Genomic DNA, 20,686 nt, shown 5'->3' with positions numbered 1-20,686 from the left:
CTTATACCACTCGTAAATCCTTGTTTTACTCATAGCAGACTCACCATATGCCTTTATTAACATTTCACACACTTTATTTCATTTTTTACGCAAAATTTAATACAAATTCTTTGATCCATTTTTTTTAACAAACAAAAATCGCCAAGCTCGAAAAGCACGTCTAACCTTAACGGCTGCCACTTAAGAAGTAAACAATGAATATTACTGAAAATTTTATCGTACTTCAGGGGCCATATGTACCAACATAATAAAAAAAAAATTTTACAATCACTCTCCAAACCCGCGAAATTTAAAAATTCCCGTTACTTTTTGAACACATCTCGTATATTGACATAACTAAGGTAACTATAATTTTTCTTGACGAATTCTTTTTAGGGCAATTTTGGGAAGGGGTTACTACAAATTGTTACGTTTGTTACACTTTAGTGAAATGGAAAGAAAAATTATCAAAATTTGATAACACATTTTTATTTATTTGTAGATTGAAAATGTTATTAACGTTTCAAAAATAAAATGTACATATATAACTGAAATTGGCAATAATCTTTCTTCCCGTTTGATTACTGATGAACAACTTACTCTTCAGTGTAATGTGTAGTTTTGCAAATTGTAAATTTCAAATATGCGGAGTTCGTGGAGCATTAGTGTGCTAGAAATTTGAGAATAGTAATAGCAGAGAGTCGTTTGAACCAATTTTTTTTAATTAAATATTATAAGATACGCTCTTATAGCAATGGTTCACAGCGGCTTTAATTTAAAGCAGTGTATTAAGTGAATCTTTATTATTGTTATAGTTTCACTTAGTTAAATAATTTGTAGGAAATATATGACCAAGTAGAGAATATGAAGTGCCTTGGGAATTATTTTGAGCTAGAAATGTTCATAAATTGGCGAAGGTTCTGTGTTTCTATGGCAGAGGTTATTATTCAAAAATAAAAAAAAAAATAGTGCAGGGCAGATATGGTTTATGTGGTATGTATGCTGCTGGACTTGCCCCTCACTAGCCAATTCTTGGTGAATTGGTTCTGTTGGCTAGCTGTGGGCCCTAAGGCCTGTTGGCAACCGCCCCCAGCTGGCGCCTTGCCATCATATCTCTTGTCCACTATGAACCCTCAACTTGCTCCTCCCACCATGCACTTTCATTTCTCATATTTAGTCCATCCTTAAAGGGAGAATATAAAAGCATCCTCTTTTTTTTTTTGGAATGGAGTTGATCTTACGTATTATCCATAACGTCACCAATGTATGTTTTTGTAGTACAATACTTCTTAGATTCTGCTTGATAACTCTGCATCTCTAATGAAATTGTTAAAGCCGAAATGGTCCTATATTATGATTTTGTTTTGCGTTTTGGAAGGAGCATTTATAAATATTTTTTCTATGTCTCCATTGTCCGTCTACAAGCTTTTTTGGTTGTTTATCTTATCTTCTTCATATCTATAAATCTTTTTATTCTTCAGCTTTAATTTAGCGAATGACCATTCACCAGATACATTCCAGTTTACTTCAGCAATATGCGCCATTTTAGGAAATAAATATGTCTGAGAATGAGAATGGTTTCTGTGCAAAGCTTGTACATAATTCTGTAAATAATATTGGCATAAAAAGAAACTCATATTTCATAGCTCATAGTTTTTAGAGCGTATTTTGAATATATTTCTGGACTTAACTAGCATAAAAGCGTCCATATATTTGCTTTATTAATCATAAAAATCCGAAGAAAATTAGACCCTTAAGATGGGAAGTTGTTTACTTTTTGAAGCCATAGTGGTAAATAAATTTTAAGGTAAAAAAAAAAGTGAACACTTTGTAGGGAACGTTAAATTTAGACAAAAGTTTGGCACATAGAGCGATAGAATAGAAAAAGCATGAATTACCTTTAAATTAGAACACAATACTGTAATCTCAAATCGAGGCAATTTTGATTGTTTATTCAAAACTGAAAGTAACGCCTCGAACGCTTTACACTAACATTTGAAAAGTTCAAAAAGCTGGCTAGTTACCAATAAGCACCAATTTTGTAATTCGATACGAATTTAACCTGGATTCCACCGATTAAACTGAAATTTAAACAGGTCTACCAAATTCTCAGACAGCTTTATCCTCTAATTCAGTCTCCAAATTTTTTACAAATGTGGCCAGTTAACTGTCTCTCAGACCGTTGGAGGGCCGGACTATAAAAAAAAAAACTATTTTAAAGTAAAAACAAAACAAAACGGGAACAAATAAAATATTTAAAATATAGAAAAAGTAAATTTAAATCACCAAACTGCCCAGTATTTCTGTGGGAATTATGGACCTGTTTTTGGCTAATGAGATGGTCAATGTCCGGTTTAGTTCTAGTGCTTTGCCTTTCTTTCTACTTCTGCTGTTATTTTACACTGCTTTCAGAGCCGTGACGCGTCCGTCCTGCGTCATCGGAAGTAGTACTGTACTTGAGCGACGCAGCGCTTTGCGGCAACGCCACATATAGTGCTCCTCTCACTGACCACCAATAAAAGAGATGCCCCCCTTCCGGAAGTGCGGTGGGGGCCGGGTAAATGTCCTCAGGGGGCCACATGTTGCCCGAGGACCGTAGTTTGGGGACCCTTGCTCTAATTAATCGACGGAAACTTCTGAAGCCTCATTGCTCTAGGACCTGGAGTAGACAAGTTCTTTAAATTCAGAATCCATTTTTTCTCTGAAAAATTTGTTGCGATCTACGAATTATAATATTAATTGAGAAGTAACTACAGGTAACATTTATATTTTATTTGACTGTCCTATCATTAGTGAGAAGCCTGTGTCTGCATGTTTCTAACCAAAGAATCATAATTTGGTGAACATCCAGAGAAAGATAATGTTAAGGAATCTTCAGTATGGGAATCAGTAAGTAGAGAACGATGTGCAGCCTTCCTTAAGGGTTGAGATCGTCTCATGTCGGCTCTGATCGACCAACAATCGCTTTACGTTCGATCATAAGTTGCAATAAAGTGCTGCGTACAGCCTTGGGAGCAACGTGGTTTATAGGGAATCGGAAAACAAAAATCCACAGGGAGCTGGAAGTAGTTATAATAAAAGACTTAGAGGGACCAGACAATACCCATATTTCTAGAGAACCGATAACACCAACGATTCGGAGAGAAAACTGACCATCAATGGCTAAAACCAAAGAGGATGTTTATCGCTAAAAGGATTCAATAGAATTTAGTTTAAAATTGTGTTTATAATAAAGTTTTTACTGTTTTGTCAGCCATTCTTTCTCAATTTTCAGATGTAGGGTGTGATTCTTCAGATATAGGGTATCCTTCTGTAGGTGCAGAATTGGCTAGCAAACTGAACTGTACTCTACTTTAATATATTTGATCATATTTTGGTTGAAGCGTTCTACTGGTATTTTTGGCACTTTTCGACTTCTATTTAATAATCTGTATACTATGATAACCGCGTACCAGAGTTGGGCGCTGATTAAAAAAACAATTAAATTCTAAATTTAATTGATTAAATTTATTTTTAATTTTAATCAGAATTTAATCGGCGAATTTAATCGTAATTTTAATCATATGACAATTATTTAATCAATTAAATTTCAGATTTAATCGTCAATCAAACTAATTTAATCAAACTAAAAAAATTATGATTAAATCTGAGAATTAAATTGAACTTTAATTTTAATCACCGAATTAGTTCAATTTCAATCGTTAATCAAACTAATTTAATCATCCACTTTTATGGCTTTTCAACCAATGGTTCGAACCACGTTTTGGCGAGGCCCTTTCTCTAAGCGTCTTCAATAAATACTTTTCGGTTAATTTTTGTAGACTTGGACTTCTTCACGAGTCTCTAGACCAGTGGTTCTTAACCGGTGTTCCGCGGAACACTGGTGTTCCCCGAGTATGGTCCAAGTGTTCCGCGAAATTGCAATTTTAAATGTATTGAAATTTAGAAACTTAGGAAAGATACGAAAACAAAAAATTGTTCCTTTTTTTTAATTTGAATTTAATTTTAAGTTCTTGCTAAATACCGAATTTCAAATTATTTAATGTTAGTGTTCCGCAAGAAAAATATATACATATAATTGTGTTCCACGTCTATGAAAAGGTTAAAAACCACTGATATAAAGGGTTGAAAATTTTTTGGGTCATGAAATTCTGTAAAATTATGGCCGTTCTATATCTCCCACTGCGAACCACGTATTGGTATGGAATTTTGTTCTCTTATACACTTTGTTTTTCTCAATTATAAACTATAGTTATTTTGTGCTCAGATCTATAAATGTAGCAGATATAAAGGGTTGAAAATTTTTTGGGTCATGAAATTCTGTAAAATTATGGCCGTTCTATATCTCCCACTGCGAACCACGTATTGGTATGGAATTTTGTTCTCTTGTACACTTTGTTTTTCTTTAATCTCTCAAATTTTGATTAAATTAAAAAAATTTATCGTCCAAAGTGATTAAAACTAAATCTGGAATTTAATTCAATCAATTAAACTTATGATTATTTAATTTTAATTTTAATCTTAATTTTTAGTTATGATTAAAAATTTTAATTGATTAAATTCCGATTAAATTAAAAGTGAATTTAATTTTAATCAACTAATTTTGGCCGATTAAATTTTTTAATTTTAATCATGATTTTAAATCGTCAACAAACACTTTTTACGATGAAATATCCGTATTTTCTTACTTAATAGCAAATGGTTTTCTATATTCCCCTCCTTTGTAGACATTTACAAAACCTAACAGTTTGCGAGCGATGGATAAACCAACTTTTTGCACAGTACTGTGTTCTATACCTGGTCAATAACTAAAGTGAAAAAGAGGCAACTTTCAATGGGCGTGCGGCCAAAACTTTGTGCCTGTGCCATGTAGTTCGCCACATAGCTATTTATCCCGCTCACAAGAGAGCATGGTTGGCTATTATGCCGCCTTTATAGTCCCGCCTTCCCGCCAGCATAAGCTACTCTACAGTTAAACAAAATTAAAAGAAATTTATTTAAAAATAAGTAAATAAAACAAAATAATAAAATAAAATAATACCTTACATTTAATTGTTCAAAAGTTTTGACCACCAAGCATCATCAAGAAGTAACTAATCAAATTGCTTTAATGCTACACTACCGAATTTAGTTACAAATTGCACAGTTGCCGTTTCTGTTTGTCCTATAAAGTACTGTCAAAGTTTTATTTCATTGCCCCAAAGTCGGAAAAATAGTTATTTATTTAACAAGTGTGGAAAGTAGTACTTTTCCTCACGCGAGGCAGGGTTTGCACGCACGAGCGAGCGAAGCGATGCGAGTGCAATTGCAAATTGCCGAGTGAGAGGAAAATACTTAACACTCGTGTTAAATATTATATTTTTTCTGCAACCATTAGATTTGTTAACTAAAAAAATTAAAAATTTCATTTTTACAGTCTACAAAAAGTAATTTATTTATTATAAACATTTATTGTTACATTACAATTATTTACATTACTTATTACATTTTCTGCTGTTTCTTTTATTGATGGAGGAGTGTTTTCTAAACAGGAATCACTAGAATCCATTTTAAATTTCTATAAGGTAACACTATAACCTTTTTAACTGTTATAATTAAAAATATCTAATTATTTATTAAAGTATTATTTTTATTTCTATATTCCTTTCAATTTTTATTTTATTTTTTAATATTCGTTTTTTAATTATTTAGTTACGTTAAATAAGCTTACAGAAAATATTTATGTTAATGACAAAACTTCTTATATCAAGGAAGCACAATAAAGTTTTTCCACTCACTCGTGAGGAAAGTGACACTAATGGGAATTTTCCCCCACAAGTGTGGGAAGTTGGGCATTACACATCTGATTTTAATTGAGTAATGAGAACTTCCCTACATGGTTGCAGAAAAATGTCTTTTATTTTAAATTTACTTTAACAAAAAAAAAAAAAAAATTGTATTTCTACTATCGAGTTCCACTAACTGTCCACCATTATCGATATTAAGAATGAGAAGCAGAGTAAAGTCTTAAGCCACAAAATCATTTTACCCAGGGTACCGACCCTCTTTGACTGGTCCTTCAATCTTCTTATTTCTAATTTTGTTACATCCTCCCTCACGTAGAATAATGGTGAACTAACTGCATTTGATCCTATTCCTTTATACTGTTTCAATTTCCCTTGTGTACAAGTTAATCTTTAGGGACGTCCTATCCTAAGAAACAGCCACAATATGCTCAGAATTCGATCGTTTAATATAAACAAAAAAACTGTTCCGCTGTGTGCTTGTTATTGCATCAATTGTATTGATGTCAAATGTACATATTAATAAATATGGCAAAACGATTATTTGGAAGTATGTTTCCTATAACCATTTAAGATTTTTACTTGAAATCAATCCAATGTTTTAGCTTCCAAAATATAATCCTTTTAAGCCGCTAGCCAGGCTACAGCAGATCTCGCGTCAACATTCACACCAGATCCTCTGTCCAATCCATCAAGCAAACTTCATGTATTGCATCCTTCCTCTTCGTCGTTTCTTTCTACTACTCTTCGACAGGTTATCAGTCAACAGTATGCCATTAATCCTTTCACAAAGGCCAAATGCTTTTTATTGTTGTTCCGTATATCCTTTTTTTTTTGAAGAATTTTGATTTAATAAATTCATGTAAAGCAGCAATAGATCTTAAATGCTCTCTTCAAGTAATGGTTATTTTTTTGCAATTTCTCTTCAATGTACGCAAAAATTAGTTACTGAGTTAGTCATGCATCTTTCTTTTCTTCCAAGATACCATCAAGTCTTCTCTCATGATCTCTCTATCGTGCAAATCTCCCTCTTTAAAAGATTCTCAAGTGATCAGCTTTCTGAAGTGATCCTCCTTCTTTCTTGATAGTCTTGCCTTCGACAACGTAGATTCCATATAGATAGTATCATTCATCTGCTTCTTTTCGGAATGCACTTCCCAATCGTTTCCAGCCATCTCTCAGTTGGCATACCACTAAAATTACCCAACCAATAAGACTTCCTTTTTTCACATATTTCAGCATCCTCATCATCCCAACATCGCATCTTCTTACCAAGATTTCCACCTTCAAATTCGGATCCAAATATTTGAATCTCTCTATTGTTTTACATCTTTTTCCATTCAAATCTTCTTCCTTTAATAGTAAAGTAATGCTCTTTAAACTGAACAGTTTCTATTTTTGAAACTGACATAATTATTATATGAATAATTGTTAAAAATTTCAAAATCATTTTACTAAATGAAGATTGAAAATAGTTCGATTGATCAGAGCAGAAACTTAAAACAAAGGAAATGAAAATTTGGTATTGTACTTACCACAAATACTACAAAATACTAGAAGAACTGAAGTATACAAATATATACTTATTTTTCACTTTTGCTCGTGACCTTTGGTTTTTCGTATGCTTTGGGAAAATTTGAGATTAATTTCCATCTTTTTTCGAATGTTAAATGGATGTTTCAATCCACTTCCAATTTCGTGGTCCGGATAAAGCTACAATATAGTTTGTAATGATTTCATAACTCGTCTACTTAGCTGTTTTCGCAGTCCGTTGTTTTCCCATCTAAAAACAAAAAAGAAAAAAACAGAGGAGTGACTTTCTTTTTTTGAGATGAAATTAATTTCCGTTCAATTATAGGAATTTTGACGAGATAGCAGTGGTTTGGGGCACGCCCAGTTTATTGGACAAGTTAATTACACAGTCCATTGGATTTATTTAACTAAACGCGGTAAAAAACTGACTCGTAAGCCAGGTTAGCCAGGAGGTTATCAACTGCTCTCTGTATCTGAGAAGGCACCTTTAAAGGCACAGTACATGCTTCACAAGTTGAGTAAAGTGCATTATTTGGTAAATTAAGGCATAAGTTTGATCCTTTACATGAAAGATATTGATCACTAACATATGTGGCAGGAGGTTTCCAATTTTTTTGGTAATTAATCGCAACTCTCCCAAAATTACCAAATAATTATTAAACCTTCTTGTTTGTAACAGTTGTAAAATTAATTTTTAGCCATTTTGTGTATGCTTGAGTACATCTAAAGCTCGTAACATTTGATTTATCTTAGAAAAATCACTCGAAAAACGTCTTATTTCCCGATATTAAGAAAAATACTAGCTTTACTGCCTTGGCAATATTTTCAGTAGAAAGGGGATGAAAAAATACATGAAAATGACCTATCGCGTGCTCTTCTTTCTCTTTGATAACAAGTTAAAAAAAATTTTGAAATATGATTAAAAATACCAGATTTTGAAATGGCCTAGCACCTTTAATTTTGAAAATATCGAATTGCAGTTTCCGGTTTCTTTCATTACTTTTTATACTCTTTAAAACTGTGTATATGAAAATAGGGGTCAACTGCGAACCCTCACTTTTGGTATGCGGGCAGGAATCTAAAATGAAGTCACATATTCTGAAAGTAGAGGGTGACGAGCAACAAATTTTTCCTCTACCATTTTTCCCTCAGAACAACCGTTTAAGCATGAAATGCATTTGAGCCGTCTTAAAATGAACACCCTGTATAAAAAAAATCTGTCGGGTCTGATTGGGGCACCACTACGAGATATTAACCTTGAACTTACCGCGTGTTTTGCCACACACCTGCTGACAGATTCACATTCATTTTGTAAAAAACTACTATAATGGGATAAAGAGATTCAAAACCCTAGATTGTCGGTGAATAATCCAAATTAACAACAAATAATCAGACTCAATAATTTCTCTTATCTAGGATAGTAAGAGAAAATAAAATTATTTTTGGGTCTAGCGGTTATTCCATCAGAGAATGCTTCTTTAGTTTGGTTTTTCTATTTAAATGCCCAATGATGGGGAAAATTTTGTATGCATTCTTTATTTCAGTTCAATATTTTCTTCGAATTGATTCTGGATTCATTATTATTTAATAAATGAGCCGTTTATTTTGAAAGTGGCCTAACTCCATTTGTCAATTTTTTCCGGTTGCCATGGTTACATGTACAACTTCCTGTTATTTATCAGTAAAGCAATTCAGGCTGCTCATATTCTGAGCAAATACGATAAATTCTTGATACATAAGTTTTCAGAGTTAGTTCAATAATTGAACCGTGTTGTTTGAAAGTGGCCTAACTCCATTTATACTTAAATCAACATAATAATATATTATTGATAATGTCTGAAGGCAGTAATTTTAATTAATTAGTCTTTAACAAGTTAACCTCAGTTTTTGGACAATTGCGTTAGTTGAATAACCAGTACGTTTAATTAATATAAAACTTAAAATTTAATATTAAATTCTAGAAATTATTTCCCCCATGGGGAAGAACAGAACAAGACCATTTAGTTCAGATAGTGAAGAAGAAATAGTTTTAAAGATATGTAAAATAAATTAAGTATGGTTTTTTTTCAGTTTGAAGCATCTTAAATTATGTTGAATGGACTTGGGCACCTTCAAATTTTATAATGAATCTGGATGTTAATTTTGAAAGTGGCCTAACTCCATTCTTGATAAGTAAACGCATATTAATCATTTAATAATTGCCACTATTTTAATAGGAACTATAAATTTAACACCCTTAGATACAAGCAGTATGACTCATTAGTATCCTGTAGGTATATTTTTAAATTCTTTGAAACGCAAACCCTTAAATATCTCGATTTGAAGATAAATGGAGTTAGGCCACTTTCAAAATAAACGGCTCAAATATTGTAAAAATTACGCAGTGTTTCATTTTCAATTTAAATTTTATATAATTCTTAATTGATTAAGTTAATGTGAATTATCTATTTTTAATAGCAAATTTTGAAGTGTTTTAGTTAAATTAAGAATGACAGTGAATGAAATTTATATAAATAATATATAAGTTTATTTTATCTGCTGGGGGGATGTATTTCTCTCCTTATCCAAAATAAAAAGCTAATCCTAATCTAGTGGGGGAAAAGGTGAATGTGTTAGGGAATTAGCATTAGCTAACGTTTCATTTTATGGTTGCATAATTGATCAGACTCTCCGCCGACTTCGAATACAATAACATGTGACGTCTGCCCTCCTAAATAATTTAATTGAAAGAATATATATATATATACATTATACATGTCTCGTCGCTCGTCACGAATTAAGCTACACCCCTTTCTTTAAAAAAACTAATAAATTATGCAACAATAAAAAATATCTGTCGTGAATATTTTATATTCGAGATCCAATTGATGCATTTTTTTTAACTATTGATTGATTTTTTGTTTTTTCTAACATTGCAAATCTATAAAACTGAATTTAATATTTCAAGTGGTACCTAAATATAAATAGGTTGGTAACTATTTTAACCTACTATTTTAACTATTCTATTCACAGCACATTATCCCGTATTTTTTTTTTTTAAATTTATTTGAAACTTACAAATTTCCTGGACTGGTGAAAATCAGTTAGTCAGACTCTTCGAGATGTTTCCCTTGGGGTTTCAGTCCGCAATGAAAGAACACCGCCCAAAGGCCGGCAGCATCCTCTGCAAGCAGTTCTTGGTTCGATGATTTGAAAAATAATAACTAAATAGACAAAATCTCTATTTATGAGGACTTCCCCTACTGCGGCCTTGGAGGTTTTATTAAATTTGCCCCCATTGCACATATATATTCAAGGCGTCGCAAAGGCCGTTGTCATTAGGCTTATGACAGGACAAGCCCCCATTACCGTTAGGCATGGAGGAGCGTATCAAGAGTTATATGAGGAGCTGGAGGCCGACCCAATTCTGGGCCTGCCCTCGGACTTTATGACTCCCAAATATAACTTCAACAAGCCTTTCAAAGTCTGTATTGGGGATCGGGAGGCTTGGAAAAGTGGACCCCCAGTTGTGGGAGATTCAATGTGGTACACAGATGGCTCCAAGTTGGAGGAGGGAGTAGGAGCGGGAGTGTACGGGGCGAAACCGAAATGTAGCTTTTCGGTTAGCCTAGGAAAACTAGCTACAGTTTTTCAGGCTGAGCTAACTGCAATTAGGTTCTGTGCTACCGAGATTAAAGGGCGAAGAATTATTAACTCTAAGGTCGTAATTTTCTCGGATTGTCAGGCTGCTCTACGGGCAATTAGTTCCTACCAGGTCAATTCAAGGTTGGTTTGGGACTGTCTGGGTGCCCTGAAGGAAATTAGTGACCAGAATATGGTCTTTCTAGTTTGGGTACCTGGTCATTCAGGACACAAGGGGAACGAAGTGGCAGATTTATTGGCCCGGGAAGGCTCTGCGGGACACTTCGTTGGCCCGGAGCCCTGTTTTGGGGTTTCGAAATGTGTTAAGTCTGCGGCCATCAATGCATGGGTGCAGAGTAAGGCTCAGGAGTGGTGGCTTGCCACCGCTGGGCTGCGACAGGCGAAGGAGTTCATCAGAGGCTACTCGCCGAGGCTGACCGCAGAATTAATCCGTCAAGGCCGTGGGGCTATAAGGATAATTGTAGGCCTATTAACGGGCCACTGCAGGCTCAGAAAGCACATGCATGGCATGGGCCTGGCAGATGATAGCCTTTGTAGGTTCTGTCAGGAAGAGGAAGAAACGGCACTACACGTGTTGTGTCAGTGTGAGGGGCTCGTATGGCTAAGGATGTTACTTCTCGGGGAGGAAAAACCAAGGCCTGAGAGCTTTATCCAGGAGCCACTCTCCAGAATTAAGAGTCTGATTAAACGGACGGGTCTGGAGGGTGAGCTCTAAAGCCGGGGAGCCACAATAGATCCATAGGGGTCGCGGTGGCGCAGGCCTTGAGGCCACCCAAATTTAATCTAATCTAATCTAATCTAAATAGACAAAATCCAAACATATATTCTGTTTTTCTAGAAATTTCTTTGTTAACTGCTTAGATGCTTTTGTAATTTTATTGGATAACGATTTATGATAATCATTGGACAACACGTAAAGTGCTGTAATAATAACCAATTAAATAGAAGTTTCGTGAGTCTCGCAATGTATTGTTTTACTAACTAATTATAAGTTAAGCCAATAAATAATCCTGGGTAAAAAACAATTTTCAAAGAATATTTTCCTAAAATTACCAACGTTTTCGTGATTTGTTAAATTTGTGTATTATTACAGTTTTGTTACTTTGGTTTATCAATGTTTGGTTTACAAGTTTTGATTTAATTGGAGAATTGAGAGACTGTACTGTAAGGAGCGGTTAATGGGCATGGTCTGCCCAGGCTAAGAAATGTTATGGTATTGGTTCGAATCCCAATTCTAGGTTGCAGATTGTTTTATTACATTATTTGATGTAATTTTTAATGAAGAGTGTTTGCGATCCGATATACCATGACATTTAATTTGAATAAAATTAAAGTTATCTTTTCTGATGCGAAAAAGTTACTTGGACCTATCTTCTCATTTCCGTTCTCAAATCAGCAAAATGCCATAAATAGATCAAGTGTCTGTAAAGGAAAAGGTGTAGCATTGTTACGTTTTAAATATAACTGAAACAGGCAGAGCGATATGAGAGAGGAGATCTTGGCTGAAACTTGGTTCCTTGCAATCCTGCACATCTGCTTAATGCCAACTTATAAATTTATTTCCTACTACTTATAAAAAGTGTTTAGGAATTTTTGGATTTTTATATGAAAATGGCATAATACGGAATTTAGTGCAAGAAAAATTTGACATCATTAAAATAAATGGTACTCTTACTACCATGTTCTTTGTTCTTAGCTAATTAATTTAGATTCTAACTCAAAGCGAACTAATCCTTCTATATAATTATAATTACCACCTAAACCACTTAATTTCCTGTAATGTAATGTTAAAACTTTGGCTAAAGTAATGAAACTTACTGTTCTGGACCAAATTATTTATTATCTAATCAAATTAGTCGTGAGTTTTATTCAAATATTTTACCTTTTGTTATTTAAAAGAATCAATTAAAGATTCACATTAAGAAGTTAATTAACATTAAAGCCCTTCAAAGAAGAACAGAGAAAGAAGGTCCGCATCGCTTGTTACGATTTGTTGAGGCAAAGAAAACAGTGTGACTATTTCATTAAACCCAGACCCGCAAAGCTGGGAGAAAAGATAGAAGCAGGTTAGAAGAGAAAACTGCTACACCGGAGTTGATTGAGAAAAGAAAACTGATTGGGCAAACTTTGCGAGCACGAAACTATTCTCTTCCTCCCCAAAAAAAGAAGTATGAACTATCAAATAGAAGAAAAATAGAGCGAATACTTTGATTATGGAGATTATAAACAGATGAAGATTTGGTGGGGAGATATTTAAAGAAACTATGAATAATAAGGGGAAGAAGAAGAGTGTTTAAGCTCAGTGTATAGTATGGATATACCATTTCCGACGAGGAGATCCCGGGTTCGAATCTAGAATAGAAATAGAAAGTGAAAATAAATGTATTATCCTGGGACTATTGTCCCCTAAGAACAAAAACATGTACAGTTGGAGCTATTAGTGTGGCCTGTATTTTAGATATTTACGAACAAAAATAAGTATTTACAAAAATTAAAATTAAAATTAAGGAAATAAATGAATATAATTATAATTTCGGTGAAAGCTGGGTAGAAAGGAGATAATTGAACAGAAGGGATTTGTCAAAGGATGAAGTACAGTGTGAGGGAACATAGAGATCAGAGGAACGAGATCTAGTACTGCGAGAATGGATCGAGGATTTGAATTTGAAGAGTTGGAAAATATAAGATGGCCTTTGAGATTGGATAACTTGGAAAAGGAATATTGGCGGCGGTAGACAGGAAAAAGCCACTTCAACTCATCGTAGTAGTGCGAAATGCGAGTGTCTCTGGGAATGTTGAAAATAAATCTTATGAAGCAGTTCTTGAGGCGCTTGAGCTTAGCTTCAATATCAATTTAAAAAGACCGCCGTACCTGAGCAACCATAATCGGAATGGGGGAAAATAAGAGAGGAAACTAGGAGTTGCCGGGTCTTAATTGGTGCCGGGGAACTATTAAACTGCTTTAGGATGTGGATGGAGCGGCGAGAGATTTGGAAAACATTGTTTTTCCAAGAGAGGTTTTGGTCAAAAGTGATACTGGGGTTCTTCACAGAGGAACAATATTTTATTAGGATATTATAGAGGAAAAAATTAGGAAGAGGAGCCAATGATTTAAGGAGTGAATTGGAGCCAATAACAATTGTTCGTGACCCATGATGTGTTATTGTTAAGGTCTTCTTGAAGCTTAAACATAGCTTCGAATAGATTCGACGAGGAAAAGGATAGGTAAATCTGAAAATCATCAGCATAGAGGTGGTACTGGGAATGAGAAACAGAAAGAGGAAGGTCATTGATGTAAATGGAGAAGAGGGTGGAAGATAGAGAAGAACCTTGAGGTACACCAAGTGACAAAGGAAGCAGTGAAGAAGGATTACTATCGGAAGTGACGACGACTTGGGCTAGCTGCTGGCCCTTAAATTTTCTCTTACTAGGAGCTTCTTAAAGCTCTTGGACCGGTAATGGACAGTCCCCAGCATCGCACTGAAAAAAAGCTCCGTGTGCCAATGGCCACAGATATTGGTGCACCTTAATTTAAAAAAGTAGTGTAGTCCAGGCAGGATGTGATTGGATTCTCATTTCCTTAGAGCTTCTGAAGTTTTCTTTTCAATGCCTGGAGAACAGTGCTCTGAAGATGGCAGTTGGCTGAAACGACCCGTGGGTGCCATTGACCAAAAGGTAAAAGTTTTTAAGCATAATAAAACCTACGGAAATGGTAAAATAACTCGGTACATTTTTACTCGACGGTTTTGTTTAATAATTGGCAATACATGGAAGCGAAGTATAATTACGTTTCTCATTAAAAACTTCAATATATTTGAAGTGGACTGGTTAGGGAAAGCTTGTTAAAGAGGTAAAATCACAGATGAGATATCAAAGTAAAACCTCCCTTCACTGGCTTTAAGAGACTAGGGGCAAACCTTTAAATGGACGGAGTGGAGAATTTGAATTTGTTTTGTGGGTTTATATTGGTTAAGATACTTTGTACGAAGACATTAGAGGAAATTAAAGTGGGAGTCAAGCAAACGGAATTGGGGTGGGATATGCGAGCGTAACCGGAAGTGAATGTAAGTGAAGTTTTGCTCACTACCTTCATATCATTCACTCTCTCTGTTAATGCAATAATGGCGGTAACCCTCCCTGGTTACCGAGGCTCCCTTTTTGGGCGATCCCTCTGTGTGTCTCTCTCTCTCTGTATGGTGGGTTAGATCCACAACCTATGGGCCATCAATGACCGATAATTCAATTTTAGAGGTAAAGAGCAAAAAGGGGCGAAAAGGAACCAGCAAAAGCCACCCGACCCTCTCACCGCACCCTTCCTTATTATATATATATATATATCTCCTTGATAAGACCAACCAATTCCAGCAGGACCTGTGTCTGTTTGTATCAGTTTCCTGGTGTGGGCCATTCCTGTCGTATGAAGTTTTCCATTAGTTGGATCTTGCCACTTTGAGTTTACCCTGTCAAACAGCAGGGGCACGTGACATGTGGCTTTTATTCATTTTATAAAATCGGGCATCCATCCATTTATACGTTTTTGTTGGGGGTAACATATCATTCAGTTCTCTGAAAGTTGGTTTTTAGTGAATTACTACCAGAAATAATTATAGTAATGTATTTTTTTTTTTTTTTTTTTTTTTTATTAGTTGGGCTTTTACAGTTAATTATATTCTCTCACTAAATAAAGAAACTATTGCTTTCATTCTGAATTTTTGTTAATGAGGTTATTTTTTTAGGCGCGCCTAATGTCTGAGGTCATTGACACGTGGAGCTTTTTTTCAGTGCAATGCCGGACTGTCCATTACCGGTAAATGAGCTGTAAGAAGCTCCTAGGAAGAGACAATCTAAGGGCCAGCAGCTGGATTCAAACCAGGGAACGCCGCGCTGGAATCCAGTATACGCTCAACACAGAGCTAATCCCTTTCCCAGTTGGACGTTAAGTCCTGCCCAAAAAAGATGGACGATTACTTTACTCATATCCTTTCTTTCAGGAGTCCTTAATCGAATTTTCGGGGTAAAATTTTTAAAATAAAAGTTTGTACATTTAAAAGTCTATATGAAAATTAAATAAAATTGTAGGTCTCAATATTCTGAATAATATCTTCTGTAAAGTGGCCCCGATTTTTGTTTTTGAGTTATGGTGAACACTTACCGAGTTGAGCGTGTTTGACGTGTATACACGTCAAACCAAATCTCTATTACGGTGCGTTCAACGTGTATTAACTTATTAACGCCATTAACTATAAAAACTCGAAATTTTAATCAAATAAAATAAGAATATTATTTTGTGGGATGTTTCCTTTATCCTACCAAAAGAAATGCGGTGGGAGTCCAGCCAAATGATAAGTAGTTGGTATATGTTTGGTCTCCGCATTAGAGATTGGGAATTACGCACACAAATGGAAACCCTCAACCCTTGTGCTATGCCGTTTTTACCTTAAATAGAGGTTCAGACCTCAGATCGAGCATGATTTTCATTTTGCACAGTATTCAAAGTTCTTTTCTTCCTTGTAAAAGCTCTTGCGTTCCCTAGTTAACTAGAGCAATGCGTACGTGAAGCGGTGCAAGATTTTTGAAAGAGCACAGAATGCTCTGTAATCTCAAGCCCCAGAAATTGCAGAAAAAGTCGCTTGCAGTGACTATTATGACTTTGTAAACTTTTGGTTATTTTGCCCTGTGTTCGTCATTGTCTGATTTTAATTTCGCACTCTGTAGGGTTTTTAAAAACTAAATTCCAACGCTTAAATGGTTAAACATACATCCAATTCGTAAAAAAAAAAACTTTTTCGGGGTCAAAAACGTTCAAAGACGATAATTCTGGTAAAAACTCCAAAAATATGCTAGATGACAATACCTTATTTTAATTACTTCAAAGTTAGTTTAAAGCATTAATAAATGTAGCAGAATAGAATAGAATAATTCTGTATTTCGTGTATTAACACGTCACATAAATGTAGTAACATATATGTTACAAACAAAAATTTAGGTTTTTAACTTTGTTAAAAAAAGCCTGGATTCGAACTCGTGATCTCCGCATTGGAATCCAGTACACGCTAACCTCTGAGCTAATTCCTTCCCTTTGAAAATGCACCAGCAATGTTCGTTTTGAGGTCCCCTAGGTCCTAAAAAAAGAATTTTAGAAAATCTTCAATGTGTAGATGAAATTTCAGAAAGCTGACACTTCAATTTTTGGGGGAAGATCTTGCCAGAAAACTCGACTGTAACTTAGCCGTAAAAATTCCTCAATTGAATGCTTCTAGGAAGAAAGAAATCTAAGTGCAGCAACTTGGGTTCGAACCCATGATCTCTGCGTGAAAATCCAGTACGCTAACCGTTCAGCTAAACTCTTCCCTTGTTAGCTTTTATTTTATTTTCTACATAACAGTAATGAAGCTAAGTAAAACTGTTTATACCCATCATTTATTTTGGAAGTTATATTAGAAAAGTGAAAACATGTGGCTCTATCCTTCTGGTAGTTATAAGGAAAGAAAATTCATACTTAAATTTTCGGTAGATTTGAATTCTATTTTCTTCTTGGCAGCCGAGACGTTAGTGGATGCTGTGTGGCCCGGATATGAAACATCTCACCTGTTTCTCCTGCTAGCTTCCCTATTGCAGTTATGCTTTGTGGTGTCCCAAAATTGTATTTGTATGTGAAAAAATGAAACCTTATGAAATTTTGGTACACTTTATTAGTATTATCTTCCTCAGGATATTACTGTTAGAGGCAAACAGTAAAGTGGCTTTGGTTTGTTTTATAAATATTTAGCTTCTTAATTCAATTTATTACAATATTTATTTATAGTATTTACGAGGGTCGTTTGAAAAGTCCGTGCAAAGTCAGAGAGATAGCACTACTGGCGCGTATCGAGGTTATGTTTAGTTAGTAGCATCTCTTGGAAGAACACACACCAAGTTTCAGCCAGATCGGTCTATTTCTTTGTGTTTGGCATTCGTTTGAGTCGAGGAAGTCGAGTGATTTTCAAAAAATGGACGAAAAAGAATTTCGTGTGTTGATTAAACACTACTTTATGAAAGGTAAAACGCCTCAGGAGACTAAAGAGAAGCTTGATAAACATTATGGTGACTCTGCACCTTCGATTAGAACAGTTTATAAGTGGTTTCAAAATTTTCGGAGTGGCCATATGGGCACAAGTGACGCTGAACGTTCTGGACGCCCTGTTGAGGTTACTACTCCAGAAATCATTGATAAAATCCATGATATGGTGATGGATGACAGAAGAGTGAAGGTGCGTGAGATTGCTAGTGCTGTGGGCATCTCGAATGAACGGGTACATAATATTTTGCATCAACATTTGGACATGACAATACTATCCGCAAGATGGGTGCCGCGATTGCTCACGCTTGACCAAAAACGAAATCGTGTGAAGTGTTGCAAGGACGGTTTGCAGCTGTTCCAGAAGAATCCGCATGACTTTAAGCGTCGTTTCGTCACTGTGGATGAAACATGGATACATCACTACACTCCTGAGACCAAAGAACAATCTAAACAATGGGTTACCAAGGGGGAATCTGCGCCAAAAAAGGCGAAGACCGTTCCTTCGGCCGGAAAGATTATGGCTACTGTCTTTTGGGATTCGCAAGGAATAATCCTCATCGACTATCTGGAAAAGGGTAAAACTATTACAGGTGCATATTATTCATCGTTATTGGACCGTTTGAAAACCGAGCTACAAGAAAAACGCCCACGATTGGCCCACAAAAAAGTCCTTTTCCATCACGACAACGCACCAGCTCACACCTCAGCAGTTGTGGTCGCAAAATTAATGGAAATAGGGTTCCAACTCGTTTCACATCCCCCCTATTCTCCAGACTTGGCTCCCTCGGACTACTATTTGTTCCCCAATATGAAGAAATGGTTGGCGGGAAAAAAGATTTTATTCAAACGAGGAGGTGATTGCAGAAACGAATGGCTATTTTTCAGACTTGTACAAATCCTATTATTCGGAAGGGATCAACAAACTAGAGCAGCGTTGGACGAAGTGTATAAGCCTAAAAGGAGACTATGTTGAAAAATAAAAAAGGTTTACCCCAAAAAATTAAGTAGTTTTTATTTTTGCACGGAATTTTCAAACGACCCTCGTATATGAATAATCTTGTTTAAAGTCGCTTGTAAGTTAAAAAATTATGTATTCGTTGAAAAGTACAACTCAAATTTCTACTTTTGATTGAATAATCTCATCATTATACATAATTACATCAAAATAAATATGAAAAATGTTTTAACTAGGCTTAGTATCTCATGATTCAAAATTTTTTTGCTCTGATAAGGTTTCTAAATTTAGTTATAATTCACATTGTTTCCATTTTTGGCCGAACATCACAAACCAAAATTGAATATCTACTCCAACTGCTGCACAAACAAGTACAATTTATTAAATGCTTTAAAAAATTATTTACATGATTAAAATCAAACATTAATCATCATACAAATAAAGAACATCAGTTGCAACAATTTGTTATTCCAAAAAACCTCATTATATCGATCAAGTAAATAAGAAAATAAAGAATGATTAAAACGAATTTATGTACACTCCTGCACGTCCTATTTAGCCAACAAATTTTGTTTGTGTATACAAATTATATGTAAATATATTTTTTTTAATGATTTATTGATTGGTGCCTATTTGAAATCTCATCCACGTTTTCGTTATTTTTTGCTCTTCTATCTAAATTTAATCCCCGAGAAGTAGTATTGACCAATCAAGAAGAGGTAGGAGATGGTAATTAAAATTACAAAGTGATATTTACATTAATTTGACTACTTGAAACAGATTTTGTCCATCATTATATTGCTATTTAAAATAAAATTGTATTCCACAAGAATGAAGGAATTATATGTATATCAGCTTACTGATTATACCACTTAGACTGGCACGAAGGTCTGTAAATTAAGTAATGAGACTGATTTTTTAAAAAAAATTTATTCAAAAAGAATTACAATTCTATATTGTCACCTTCAAAATAACTTCCTTCTGAAGCCACACAGCGCTGGAGACGTTTCTTCCACTCATCATAGCAGTGCTCGAACTCCGATACTAGAATAGCCTTCAGCTGGTCGGTTACAAAATGGGTTCCCTTGATGTGATTTTTCAACTTCGGGAATAGAAAAAAGTCACAAGGACTCAAGTCAGGCGAATAAGGAGGCTGAGGAGCCACAGGAATGTTTTTACTGGGCCAAAAACTCTGGTTTATTGAAATTGCTGTGCTACAAGGAGTATTATCGTCATGCAACACCCACTTGTTCTTGATGTTTGGTCTCACACGAATGACCCTTTTTCGAAGTTTTTCAAGAACCTCTCGGTCATCAAATTTTGACCAATGAATTTGGGGATGAGAAAAATCTGCGCAAAAATGGTTCCAAAAAACCTTTCGCAAGACCAGAAGAACATCAGGAAGGAAAGGTGTCTTGACTTTTTGGATTCAATTGAAAATGATCCCCATTTTCTGGAACGTGTCATTACTGGTGACGAGTCTTGGGTGGCTCCTCAGCCTCCTTATTCGCCTGACTTGAGTCCTTGTAACTTTTTTCTCTTCCCGAAATTGAAAAATCACCTCAAGGGAACTCATTTTGGGACAGTCGAAAACATTCAAACGGCCGTAACTGACCAGCTGAAGGCTATTCCAGTATCGGAGTTTGAGCACTGCTATGAGGAGTGGAAGAAACGTCTCCAGCTCTGTGTGGCTTCAGGAGGAAGTTATTTTGAAGGTGACAATATAGAATTGTA

General features: G+C 35.1%; 1 protein-coding gene across 3 annotated transcripts in view; it reads left to right on the top strand.

Moving 5' to 3' along the window:
• The window catches only part of Sema2a (Semaphorin 2a), a 658,355-nt gene that overhangs the window by 573,641 nt on the left and 64,028 nt on the right, over positions 1-20,686 (top strand). The window lies entirely within an intron of this gene.

The sequence above is a fragment of the Rhodnius prolixus genome, unplaced genomic scaffold, assembly GCF_049639745.1.
Source record: "Rhodnius prolixus isolate KJV_2025 unplaced genomic scaffold, Rpr scaffold_8, whole genome shotgun sequence".
In the NCBI taxonomy this organism is placed as follows: domain Eukaryota; kingdom Metazoa; phylum Arthropoda; class Insecta; order Hemiptera; family Reduviidae; genus Rhodnius; species Rhodnius prolixus.
This window is presented reverse-complemented; position numbering and strand designations above follow the sequence as displayed.